Raw genomic sequence first — 8,153 nt, 5'->3', positions numbered from 1 at the left:
TCCTCCAAAAAAGTCCATGTTTTCCTACTCCTAAAAATGTATTGGGAAAAAAAAGAAGGACATCTCCAATAATTTTCAATAATTCACTTCTAAAATATAGAAGACAAATTTACATCAGGAATCCTATCTACTTTTAAATTATTTTAACAAACTTTATATATTATTTCTCTCTTGTACATTTGCATCTGGAACCCTTTCATACTCTTTATTCTTTTTTTTGCCCTTCCACCTTTCATTGGCCGAAGAATACGCGTGTATCTGCGCGATCGCGACTCTACGACTGGGGAGGATTTTCCAAGTGCGTAAACTTTAGGAGGAAGGATTAGGAGTTGTTGGAGAGGGATTTTTCTCATCTTGCAAAAAACCAAGGATTGGGAAGAGAAATAGGGTACCCTTGAGATGCTCTAGTTTTTTTTTTTTTTTTTTTTGAAAACAGATGCTCTTATTAGGTAGAAAAACAATTACTAGTTTGCACAAGCCCGATCCAACATCGCCACTGCAGCTGTTGGGCCTATTGGGCCGGCTATGTGGTGTTGAATTGGTAATAGTTCTCTCCCCTGCAAGCCGGCGTGAGCACCCGGTCCCCCACCAGGCCACCACCTGCCGGCTGCCGCCGGCGAGCCGCGGTGAGTTCCTCCCCCTTTCTCCCCCCGGTTCCTCGAGTCCCGCCTCCTCGCCGCGCTCCGCGACCACCTCCCCCTCTTCTACTCCAGATGCCGCCTCCTCGGCTCACTCAGCTTAACCCACCTTGCAGATCCAGTGTCGATTCCCTTCCTCTCCGCGTGGGCGAAAGGATTCAGTGAACTACTTCCACATACTCGCTGCTTCTACCCTGCCCATGGTTAGCCTCTCGAGCTTCTTCTCCTTTCTCAGTTAGATAGCGTTTTGGGGCGCAAGTGTCCTGTTTACCACCCCGTTACTTGGAAGTATTGCGTCCCTACCTGCTTTTAGTAGCTTTCTGATTTTTATATGGTATTATTAGGCTGCTAAACCCCCTGAATTTTCATCCCTGCTTATCTTTCTGTCCTTTGTAAGATGAAATGAAATGAAATGAAATGATGCTGCGGTATATTGACTGTGTAATTGTAGCTAGAGTAATGTTAGAATAAGTCCAAATTGAAAAGAACGCATGCTGTCTTTGCCATATTGAACATTACTTAAGAACGCTATAATATTATTCTGACCCCTTGTTCGGTTCCTGTGTAATCTACAAGCTGTTTCCGTTGCCGTTTCATTGTATCTTATTGATATATGCTTACTTGTTCATTTGTATAGTATGATTCTTTGGTGATCTGTTTCAGTGGTTCTGTTGTCATTTTATTTTGATGTATGAATACACTGATACCCCCCCCCCCCCCCCCCCCCCCCCAACAAAAAAAAGGAAATTGGTAAAAACCTGGATACTGTTATCGAGCATCGCTTGAGAGCAATAACGCGGGTCTCTATGAACCAATTTAGTTTCATGCCCGGAATGTCAACCATGGAAGTCATTTTCTTAATAAGACAAGTTATGGAGCGGTGTAGGGAGAAGAAGAAGGATCTACACATAGTTTTTATTGACTTGGGAGAAGGCTTATGATAAAATACCAAGGAATGTTACGTGGTGGACTTTGGACAAACATAAAATTCCAACGAAGTACGTCAGGCTCATTAAGGACATGTACAACAATGTTGTGACTAGAGTTCGAACAAGTGATGGAGACACGGATGACTTTCCGATTAGGATAGAACTACATCAAAGGTTAGCTTTGAGCCCTTATTTGTTTGCCTTAGTGATGGATGAGGTCACAAGGGACATACAAGGGGACATCCCTTGGTGTATGCTTTTCGCGGACGATGTAGTGCTAGTTGATGAAAGCCGGACAGGAGTGAATCAGAAACTGGAGTTATGGCGGGAGACTTTGGAGTCCAAAGGTTTTAGACTCAGTAGAACTAAAACTGAGTATATGAGATGTGACTTCGGCACTACTACTCGGGAGGAGGAAGATATTAGTTTGTGTTAGAGTATATTAGGCAACTCCGGATATGGTTAGTTTGGGATTGATTGTAATCCTGGGATAACCTTCCTTATCTCTAGAAGAGGCTACTTGCCCTCCAAGCCATGTACTCCTATATAATCAGCCCAAGGGGCTCAAGCAATACATCAACACAATCTCCACCAATTATATTCTTCCTTTATGGTATCACGAGTCTAGGTTCTAACCCTAGGCTTCCGGCTTCCGCTGCCCTCGCGCCGCCCCCGGGGAGATCGATCTCCACCGGGGGCAGCGCCTCTGTATGATGCGCCGCCGACCCTTCTGGTCCGTCGGGCCGTCGTGGAGTCAAGAAGCAACAGCAGGGGTCTTACCTCCTCTGGCCGCGCCCGGCGCGGCCGCCGACCTGCCCTGCCCCGCGCCTCGATCCTCAGCTTCGCAGATCCGGCCGCCTCCCAGAGCGCCAGGCCCTGGCCGCCCCCCGCTCCTACCAGCGCCGCCGCTGCTTGCGAGTGCGACATCGCGGCTGCTCAGGACGCCTGGGGGTTCGCCGGGCCACCGTGCCGCTTTTGGGGCCGCCGGATCCCTGCGTCGCTGGTCGCCGTCGCCGCCGGGCTGCAGCGTCGAGGGGATCCGCCCCTCCCGCCCTCCCTCACCGGCTCTCCCCCCCGCGCCGTCGGGCCTCGTCCGCCTCCGACCCAGCGCCGCCACCGCCGCTGCTGCCTCGAGCGCGCGGACGCGGCTGCAGGGGCTCTTGGCCCGCCGTCCTGCCGGGGTGGGGGCCGCTCCCTCACCGGAGCCCTCCTCTCTGCCACCGTGCGTCGTTCCGGCCCGCGGGAGGAGGGGCGACGCTCGGGGAAGCACCGTCGCCCGCCCGAGCATTCTCGTTCAGTCGGATCCGCCCCTCTCTGGCTTTCTTTGTTCTCTCTATCCTGGTTGATGGAAAGGATAACGTTATGAGAGGGGCCAGGCTCAGTGCACCCCGGGTTTGTACCCATGATTCCATCTGCTGCTGCTATTTTCTTTTTCCCGATCAGAGATCGGGTTGCGTCGCCCTGCCGTTCATCATCGCCGAAGACGAGGTTGTCGTTGTGCCCTTCAGGCTGCTGCGGCAACGCTCGTGATCCAGCCATCCTCGCCGGCGACGCTGCGTTTTCAGGCGGTGGCGCCACCCATGCTGCTGGTCCCCGTCACGCTGGCTCTCGGTCCGAGTCCGCGCCTATTGTTGCACGCTCGCGGACACCGCCGCCGATATTGTTGAAGGAAGATGCAGTTGCGCTCTTTAGCTGCACCATCTACCATCGCAGTCGGCCTATCGTCCTGCTGACCTTGTCGGCAAGAAGCTGCTGATTTTGTGTATTCGGGCGTCTTCGCTGACGCTTCGGACCTGCGCCCTCCACGGCTTCGATCACGTCCACCTCGACCTCGGCTACTTCGGCACTAAGGGGCTACCATCTGCTTGACAAGCCTCTTCGGCTCCCATTCCAGCCACAACATTTGCGGCACATCGACGGTTGCGACTGCGGGGGGATGTCATCTCTTCGGCTTATTCTCGAGTCTCATCGTCTGCGCGCTCCCGTTGTGACTGCGGGGGGATGTTAGAGTATATTAGGCAACTCCGGATATGGTTAGTTTAGGATTGATTGTAATCCTGGGATAACCTTCCTTATCTCTAGAAGAGGCTACTTGCCCTCCAAGCCATGTACTCCTATATAATCAGCCCAAGGGGCTCAAGCAATACATCAACACAATCTCCACCAATTATATTCTTCTTACAGTTTGGAAGGTTAAGTAGTGTCTAGGAAGGATACCTTTCGATATTTAGGATTAATGTTACAGAGAGACCGGGATATTGATGAAGATGTTAGCCATAGAATCAAAGCAGGGTGGATGAAGTGGCTGTAAGCATCTGGTGTCCTATGTGAATGTGACAAAAGAGTACCACAGAAGCTAAAAGGCAAGTTTTATAGGATGACGATTAGACCTGCTATGTTGTATGGTGCAGAATGTTGGCCTACGAAAAGACGACATGTTCAACAGATAAGTGTCGCGGAAATGCGTATGTTGCGTTGGATTTGCGGTCATACAAGAAGGGATCGAGTTCGGAACGATGATATACGTGATAGATTAGGGGTAGCACCAATTGAAGAAAAACTTGTCCAACACCGGTTGAGATGGTTGTGACATGTCCAACGGAGACCTCTAGAGGCACCGGTGCGTAGTGAAATCCTAAGCCAGGATAGTAACGTGAAGAGAGGCAGAGGAAGACCGAAGTTGACTTGGGTAGAAGCAATAAAAGGAGACTTGAAATGATGAAATATACCCAAAGACTTAGCTTTAGATAGGAGTGCTTCGAAGACAGCTATTCACGTGCCTGAACCTTGATTGCTTCTGCTGGGTTTCAACTCTAGCCTACCCCAACTTATTTGGTACTTAAAGGCTTTGTTGTTGTTGTTGTTGCTGCTGCTAAAAACCTAGATACTCAAGATGGCAGAGTTTTTTTATATTGCTATTTACACGTATGCAATTCTGCAGGCTACACCACTTATAGCAGGACTTGCAGTTGCAGCAGCTGCACTTGCCGGTAGATATAGCATCCAAGCTTGGAATGCTTATAAGGCACGGCCTGTAGTTCCAAGGATGCGCAAATTCTATGAAGGTGGCTTTCAACCTACGATGACACGAAGGGAAGCTGCTTTAATCCTTGGTGTCAGGTGCACATTACATAATATCTGTACCACAGTTGAGCATTTTTTGTGTCTCTTTCATATCAATATCCTGTTCTCTAGCACCATTTAAATTTATGCTAATCTGGCTGGAGTTAATCGTTTGGGGTTAGAAACGGCAGGGGGTGAGTGGAGAAAATTGGCTATTTGATACTTTCAAGAAGTGATTTCGAAGATTTGCCACTTTGGAGATGGGTTTCGCAAAACTGCCACATAGATCACTAGCTCGTTGATGACAACTGCCATTATTCATTTTCTTTATCTTTCCTAATTAACGGGCCAGATTGCCCCTAGCTATGTACACGAATCTGGTTGGGCACGCAATGGTGCCACTAGGCATTGGCCAGCTCATGCGTGCCCATGGCCGCTCGTTAGCTGTGCAGGTTACAGGTTGGTTGACCACGTAGAGTATTGGCTGACCTGCCTTTCTGTAGGCTGCTGGCTGGCCCAGCACATGGAGTCAGAGCCGCCGGCGCTAGCGGAGCCAAGGCCTCTGGCACATGGGGGGTCGAGGCGTCTAGCCCTGTCGAAGTCAGGATGGTCAGTGCTTGAGGACTTAGCAACAACAGGTGTCAGGCAGCGCATGTGGTGTCACTTTCAGATTATCCGTTCTTGATTCAACCCCTGAGCCAACCACTCCAATCCATGTAACCGCGTAGGTCAATAGTCCTAAGGGCATTTGGGTCCTTTCAGGTGCCTGAAATAGGAAAAAGAAAAGAATCGGAAAATAAGTAAAAGAGGGAAAATGGTAAGCTAATCAAGACGTTAACATACTAAGTGGTAATTTTGGGAAGCCCATCTTGAGAATGGCAGATTTAAATCTGTGAATCCACTTCTTGAAAGTGTCAATAGCCAATTTTCTTGAACTTGAGTGGAAGAAAGTTGCAAACTCAACGATCTTTATCATACCCAATCTGGCTCCTTGCAATCTGCCATTTCACAGGAAGGCATTTATCCGTCTAATACTCCCATTAACTGCCCAAGCCCAAACCCCTTGGAAAATGCATGTCGTAGTTCATTTGATATATGCAATTTTAGCTGATATGGCATATAATTTAAGTACAAAATGAAACAGTCCATGGTACACACTGAACCACAGTACACACCCATATCATAAATCTATTTTAGTGTTTTATTAGGTTGCTTCATTAATTTTCAACTGGATAAATTGCAAAAAGGGCACTAGTGAACTTTACTTTTCCATGTAAGGAGTAATCTTGATGGGAAATCTTTATCAGAACAAATGCAGCACATAGCTTCGGACAGTTATGGGCTCGCAGTCACTATTCAATCGTTCAGGATATGTAATGTAGTAGAAGGCTTGATTAGCAACTGAAGCGTTAAGAATTGGTGTATGAGGGGAGGAACAAGAGTAGAGGTCAAAGTGACTGGAGAAACAAACTCACAGAGTTATTAGATAAGATAAGCAGCACCTCAATTGTATGTGGGATGACAACACATCTAGGGTTAAAGTCTTATCCTTAAATCAAAATGCTAATAGCATATATGTGAAAAAGACGTTGCCCCACATTTTAGAGACCAAATTACATGATGTCGTGCCTATGGATGTCTTATGACCCTGCAGGTACACTTAGATGGGATATACAATATTACAGTGCCCCTGTATCACCTTTGTGGCCCCTTCTAGATGGCTAGATGTGGGTTAGTTTGTCACTAGAGGCCCTGTCTATAGAGCTGCTCCTTTTGTCATTGGCTGTAAGCATGCAGTGTTGGATATACATAGCTCCAGAGCAACTATATTGGTGTTGTTTCAAGAATTTTGATTCCCAAACTAATTAAATGTAGTCCAGTTAAAATATCCCCTTGAAAATTCAGTCTCTCCTTGCAAAGTTTGTTTTCTTCCACTTTACCCCAGAAAAATAGTCCCTCCTTTTGCCCAGATATATGAAAGGTTTGGAATGTCATATAAACTGTACTTGATGTGAACATACTGAATTGGATGGTGCATTAACTCTTCCAAATGAATAGAATTTACATATGTGCCCAGCTGATCAATTCTTGCATTTGTAGGAGTGTCACTGCTTTGTGATTCAATTTTCGTTTGTACTATAATTTGGGTTGTGTCACTTCTTGATTTAGCGGCCCTCTGTTACGTTGATGGCTCCAGGGAAACTGCCAATGCAGAGAAGGTCAAAGAAGCACACAAGAGGGTGATGGTGGCCAATCATCCAGATGCAGGTGGAAGTCATTACCTTGCTTCAAAGATTAACGAGGCGAAGGATGTATTGACAGGGAAAACAAAAGGAGGTGGGTCAGCCTTTTGATTGGGAAAATGGACAGCGTGTTCTTCCACTGAAAGGACAATTTTGTATCTCCAGACTCGCGTTAGAAGATAGATAGAAATCTTGTATGTTTTATGAAAATTTCTGGACAAAAAGGTTGTGGACCTTTATGGAGTAGGTTATTCACTGCTTAATAAAGATCGGCCCCATTGTGCCCGAATCAATGATGTCACGGCTTGACTAGTAGTCTCATGACTTGGGTTCATCTCTTTTCATTGGACTCTGTTGCTATTGAGTCGCCTGTTCTTCTTTTTCCTTTTCTTTTGATATGGTATTCTTCAGGAGTTCAGGTTTTAGAGAGAATGTTGGCATGTGTACATGCCACGACATTATCTAAGACTCAGAGCGGTCCGAGAGGATGCTCTTATGCTTGTTTTTGCCTTTGATCGCAATTTGTAGTGCAAACTGGATGAAATCCTGAGATTCACCAAGACAAATCAGCTTGAACTGCCTTTTATTGATAATTCCGTATCTGTTTTGAGCCACAACCTCGTAATTTCATAATGTCATCCTGGGGCTCAATTGTCAACCTGAGGAGGCCCTGCTGATGAGCTACCTTTCTGAGCCCCACAACATTGAGCTCCTAAGCCCAATTGAGGAGACAGACTTGCTAGCGCCCGCGTCTGTCGATGTCCGACTCGGGCTCTAGCGTCCGAACGCTGCCAGCACAGGGAGCGAACGAGCGCCTAGCGCGTGGAGCTCGCGAGGGAGCGCACCAGTAGTGGGCCCACGCCGCCCTGGAGGTTGCCCATGCTGCCGGACGTCATCTGCGCTGCCGGCCGCTTTCCATGTGCATCCCATGTGTAACATCTGATTTACTTTTAAAATATCTAGATGCAACAGTTGCAACGTACAAAAAAAAAAGACAGCTGAAACACTTGAAACAAGCGTGTTAAACACTTGCGAAAACGTCTGCAAAACATTTGAAAACCATTGCAAACGTATGCAATATCCAGATAAAACACTTGCAAATATACGTATGAAACACCTGAAAACACTTGAAACATATGCTTGCAACATACATGTATATGCAACATTCAGACAAAACACTTGTAACATTCGTCTGGAACAGATGAAACACTTCAAACATACACTTGAAACATACGTGTATAGCCATTACAACATGTGAAGCATCCCGATCTACTTTTGTA

General features: G+C 47.1%; 1 long non-coding RNA gene across 1 annotated transcript; it reads left to right on the top strand.

Moving 5' to 3' along the window:
* Positions 1–499: 499 nt before the first annotated feature.
* On the top strand, positions 500–6,865 carry LOC136472086 (uncharacterized). Its single transcript, XR_010762260.1, has 3 exons — positions 500–626; positions 755–841; positions 6,828–6,865. It is a non-coding gene; the product is annotated as an uncharacterized lncRNA (long non-coding RNA).
* Positions 6,866–8,153: the final 1,288 nt, after the last annotated feature.

Source organism: Miscanthus floridulus, chromosome 8, assembly GCF_019320115.1.
Source record: "Miscanthus floridulus cultivar M001 chromosome 8, ASM1932011v1, whole genome shotgun sequence".
NCBI classification, from domain to species: domain Eukaryota; kingdom Viridiplantae; phylum Streptophyta; class Magnoliopsida; order Poales; family Poaceae; genus Miscanthus; species Miscanthus floridulus.
Note: the sequence above shows the minus strand (reverse complement) of the source record. Positions and strands in the feature narration are given on the sequence as shown.